We start from the raw sequence: 6,000 nt of genomic DNA, 5'->3' as shown, positions 1-6,000 counted from the left end.
ATGTTTGTAACCTTAGACCCTGAGCAATCTCATATTTATGTGTACCTGTGAGCAAATTTAAGTTTCCTAACCGTTTTCCCAAGAAATCATAATAAACACTTGGGTCAAGGCTCCTAGGAGGTCATGACTGGATTCTAGTTTGTATCCCAGACTTCACCAGAATCAGAATCTGCGGACTGGTATGTTCTACCATCTCCCCTAGCATCTCCCTATAAGCCTATGTCCTCAGCCACACTAATAGTTATTCCAGGCTTGGAGCCCAGGGTCACAGTGCCAATGGTTCTCAGTGAATTCAGACTTCCTGCTTGACCTCCCATGTTCATCATTCTTAGACCCCACATCACCTTTATGAAACACCAGTGAGATTCCTGAAGTACTTTAGGGTTTGGCTAGAAAGTGGTCTGTACAGTCTCATTTAGGTTTTTTTTTTAAACAAAAGCTTCATTTAAGTTTTTTAAAAAAGTAAATGGCATATCAATAGTTCTCACGTCATACTTCAAATCTACACTTGCTTCTCTGGAGTTATGTGGAAGCAAGCTCATAAGGAAGCTAAAACCTAATAATATTCTTAAGAGATAGATAATGATTGGTAGGTGGGCTAGAATGCCTGTAATATACTGGTCGGAAATCTTACTTTTCTCTTTCAGCTTCTACGTGGAGTTTCAGAAAGTTTCTACTGATTAGAACTGTACAAAACACAAATATCTTTAAAAATTTCCCATTAAACACACATACACATGCACACGTGCATACACACACACACACACACACACATACACACACACACACACACACACACACTAAAGGTAGTTTGTCTTCAGGGAAAAGTGCCAAGACTGGAAGGAAGCTTCTAACTTAGGATATAACAGAAGTTATTCTGTAGAACCTTAGTCCATGAGATGTGTGCTTCACCCCATTCTTCCCCTCAGCCCCACCCTCACCTCCTGCCCCTGTCCTCAGTGTTCTATGCTAAAATAAGTTTGGGAACAACTCAAACAAGTTGTTACAGCTTACAGTACGTCTTACAGAATTTCAACGCACATTAGCAAGTTAAAGGCCCTCCAAAGCTTTGAGGCGAAGAAACCTCTTTATACCACAATTTCCTACACTTATCTGATGATAAGAGAGGTGTTTGTAATACTTATTATTAACCCACAGAATACAGTTTTGGAATTGCTCCACTAGTAGAGAAGGATGTCTATCCATGAGTTTTTAAATAAGAAACTGGTCAGAGGTATAAAGATTTTGACTGGAAGTGAAGATATTCCAAGTGAATTGAAAGAAATATCCCTTCAGCCTAAATCAAAACTCAGGTTATAGTGAGCTGTGGAAAACAGTGAACTAAACATAGGCAAGTCACTTAATATTATCTATGCTTATTTACAACTTTAATTTCACACTAAACAAATATAATGATTTGTGTTGGATATAATGATTTGTAAGAATTACTGTTGTTAGCTATTGTGATATAATTTAAATTTTTATTAAAAAGTCGAATGGACAATAGTTTCCCTCATTTGATAACCAAGATTTTGAAGAGCTAAGTCATGGCATTAGAGGTACTTGGTGGTGGTGTATAGACACTGAAAAGTACCTCGGTGAGAATTTAGTGAATGTAACCACCACATTTCTCAGGTGAGAAAACTGAGGTTTAGGAAGGTGGAGGGTCTAAACAAAAATGATAAATGAATTGGTGGCAGAACCAGTACAGAACCCTTCTAGTTTCGAACTCTTTTCATTAGACCAAATATTATAGCAATAGCTTAATTACAACTCTTTTAATTACCAACTGAATGAACTTGAAAAGTCATTTAACCACTATAAGCATCAGTAGCCAGATCTGTAAAATGGGCTAATCCTAGCACCTGCCTCATAAGAGATTATGTACAAGGAGGGCTAGACCCACGCTTAGCACACAATGGTAGCTATTGTTATAAGTATAATCATGGTAGTTACTTGAAGTTCCACAAGCACTTATTGAGCATCTCCGCAACACCAGGAATTGTGTTGGGCTCTCTGGAATCGAAGGTTAGTAAAATTAATTAGAAAAATAAGATACAGCCCCTCATTTTTGCAAGCAAATGAACAGTTTTTGAGTCTTGATTTACAAATCCAAATGTAATGATCATAGCTCCTTAGAGATAGGCATTCGGCATGGTTTTCAAATAGGAGTAACACTAGGAAAATGGTTGCGAAAACCAGAAATGGGTATAGAAACTAGAAGTTCAAATTCTGAGGTGCTACAAATATTTGCAGCCAGTGAGTAAGCAAACATTCACCGGGCTGAGTTAAGATTGGAATAGAGTTGAGAAGGACCGAGGGTACAGGAATGGAGAGGGGCCAAAGATTGCCCAAGGCCTGAGGATATGCAACCAAAATGAAAGGTGAAACTCAAACAATCAGATTAAAAAGAGATTAAACACTGATGGAATAGTAAAGCCGACTTTGACCCAATGTCCTGATTCAGTCTTAGCTGTGTGACCAAGGGCAAGTGGTATAAGCTGTCTGAAGCCCAGTTTCCTCATCTGTGAAATCAGGTTTAGAAATGCACAATTGCTAAGAGCCCTTTCAATTCTGACATGAAGGCATTCCTACCTTTCTCTTTATCTGACATTACTCCATTTTCAGGAGATATCACTCCTCAAATCCAGTATGGTGGCCAGTGTTCACCACCACCCAGGGATTTGGGTTTCAACTCAGTCTCAACCTGAGCCAGCCTCCTTCTGGATTGCAGAGTGTGGGAGCCCTGGAAGAGATGGCAGGGAGAACAGTCCAGTCTCTGGGATCAGACTCGGGTTTTAATTCTACCTCTGCCATTTTCCTGTTATGCGGCAAGAGACACTGGGTACGCCATAAAATTTGGTTTCCTGTCCATACACTGACCAAAGAAGGAAAGGGAATTAACACTGCTGAGAGCCTATTGCATGCCAGCACTGCCGAATGCAAGATACTTATACTTAATCCTCATCAAGTCTTGTTGGGAAGTATCTACATCCCCATGTGATGACTGTGTCACCAAAAGCATGCGTCTTTTCCAATTCCCCATGTGTGGTAACATCTGCCAAATTAGCAGAACCAGAACTTGATTGCATGACCCATTTTCATGGAGGAGCTGCAATTATGGCACATTTTCTTTCAGTGGAAGCTCAGCCACAATTCAGTTGCTTTTTTTTGGAGGGGGGCAGGGTGCGGATTTGGCCTGAACATGGTGGGTAAAGGAGATTCTTTTGAAGAAATAAAAGGAAATGGGTTGGAGGTTGGGGGACATGGATGACAGTGGTCCAAGGGTACAAAGTCCGGTTTTAGATGAATCAGTTTTGAGGATCTAATGTACAGCACATGGCCATAGTTAACAATGCTGTATTGTATACTTGAAAGTTACCAAATGAGTAGATCTTAAATGTTCTCACCACACACACGCACACAAAATAATCTTACGTACTCAAAAACAATAACTAATTCAATAAAGCTGGGGGAAAAACTAAATAGAAAGGGAACAGAAACAAATGAGAAACAAAGAATTTTTTTTTTACAAGAGACTATTTATATTTATTTATTTTAAAATAAGTTTATTGGGGTAACATTGGTTAATACAATTATATAATTTTCAGATGTACATTATAACTTGGCATCTGTATATTCCATTGTGTGCTCACAATGGGGGAGGGTGAAGTGGGTAAAGGGGAGCAAAGAGATCTTGGGCTCTGTACCATAGGTTTGTTTCTCCATAACAGAATAGGTGCAGGAATCCCTGACACTATTTTGTATATGGTAACACTGAGCAAATGTCACTGTTATTTCACTGTTTAGGAATCAGGATTCTCCCGGGGTTCTCCCAGGGTGGGGATGCATGGGTAGTGAGAATGAGGAAAGATAAGGAAAGTTCTGTGAGTTGGATCTGGTTCTAGAGGTAGCAGTATGAATTCATAACTTTACATAGTTAACATGAGTGAGAGCTGAACCATATGAAATTATTACTCTTTCTGATTTTGTCCACTCTGAAAGCCTAGAAGCAAGGGTGTTCAGCAGCAGTGAGCCCATCTTGTGCTCAGATCTTGGTTTCTAAGTACTACTCCCCATTAAAAGCAACCAAAGTTCCTTGAAGAAATGGTTGATTCTAAGGGAAGGGAAGGTATAAGATGGCCTTGTGCCAGGAAGTAAAAAAGTACTCAAAGAGTAAGTTTACTTTAAAAAAAATCCACTTGAAGGAAATCTATTGTGAAATCTGGGACAACCTGAGCATCAGAACAAATAATGATCCTAGTGAATTAAATCTGTTGAAGAAAATAGTGATCCATGAGTCTATACTGGTACTAACTAAATAAGGAAGAAGGAAAAATTTTTGCTTACAATGAAATGTAAATTACCATACACAGATGAATGATAGAATTAGAAAACCCACATTGTAACCATCATTTTAACAACCAATTCAGGCAAGAATCATCAATGTATATTTAAACTATTGAGTGAAAATTTAATATAAAATAGTTTATCTGTGTAAAGTATCTCCCCACAGACTAGTTATTATTTATTAATTAATTATAATCAATTATTAATGACATTAATTATAAATGAGAATTATAATTATATCGCATAGAAACCTGGAAGATACCACCTTAACCAAACATCACCAATAATGGGACAAATAATACCATGTGTTTCTTGATGTGATGCACTGAGGACACAACATCACTTCTGTGGTATTCCTTGGGGGAGGCGGAATCAATAACCTAAATCTAGACGTGAGGCAAGATTAGAGAAATCCGAACTGAAGGACATTCTACAGAACAACTAGCTGGGACTCTTCCAAAATGGCAATTCATGAAAGACAAAGAAAAACGTCTCGAGAACTGTTCTAGACTGAAGGAGATTAAAAAGTCTTTATAAATAAATGCAATGTGTGATTTCAATTTGGTTCTGGATTGAATCTTGAAATGGGAAGGAAGGATTGCTCTAAAGCAGCAATCCCCAACCTTTTTGGCATCAGGGGCCGGTGCTATTATGAGACTCTAACACCTGATGATCCAAGGTGGAGCTGAAGCAGTGATGCTAGAGCTGGAGAGCAGCTGCAAATACAGATGAAGCTTCACTCCTTTGCCAGTTGCTCACCTTCTGCTGTGAGGCCCGGTTCCTAACAGGCCATGGACTGGCATGGGTCCACAGCCCAGGGGTTGGGGACTCCTGCTCTAAAGAACACTATAGGGGTAGTTAGTAAATTTTGCACGTGGAATGTAAATTATATAATAGTATATACATATTAAATTTTCTGAATTTTATAACTAGACCGTGATTATGAAAGAAAATGTGCTTGTTCTTAGGAAATAGACCTGAAGTATTTAGAGATAAAGAGAAAAGTGATGATATCTTTAACTTATTTTCAAATGGTTCAGAAAAATTGTGTGTATGTATGTGTGTATGTATTTGGAGAGAAAGACAGAGACAAAGACAAGGAATATGACAAAATATTAACAATTGGTGAATCTAGACAAAGAATATGGAGGTCTTTGTACTACTGCAATTCTTCTATAATTTTAAAGATAATTCAAAATAAAAGTTAGAAACACTATAAAGATTAACATTTGCCAGTTATATAAATACCAGATAATAAATGCCTAAATACTATGGACTGAATGTTTGTGTCCCCCTCAAATCCATATGTCAAAGCCCCAATTCCCGATATGATGGTATTTGGAGGTAGGGCCCTTGGGAGGTAATTGGGTTTGGATGATATCATGGTGAGCAGCCCTCGTGACAGGATTGGTGCCTCTAGAAGAGGATAAAGAGATCAGAGCTCTCTCGCTCTCTATGCCATGTTAAAATACAGCAAGAAGATGACTATCTACAAGCCAGGAAGTGTCCTCGTCAAGAGACCAACCATGCTGGCAAATTGAACTTGGACTTCTATCTTCCAGAACTGTAAGAAATAAATTTGTGGTGTTTAAGCCATCCAGTTTATGGTAGTTGTTATAGCAGCACAAGCTGACTAAGACCAAATAACAG

This window comes from Pteropus medius, unplaced genomic scaffold, assembly GCF_902729225.1.
Source record: "Pteropus medius unplaced genomic scaffold, Ma_sr-lr_union100, whole genome shotgun sequence".
Taxonomy (NCBI): domain Eukaryota; kingdom Metazoa; phylum Chordata; class Mammalia; order Chiroptera; family Pteropodidae; genus Pteropus; species Pteropus medius.
The sequence above is the reverse complement of the archived record's forward strand: the minus strand, read 5'-3'. Positions refer to the sequence as shown.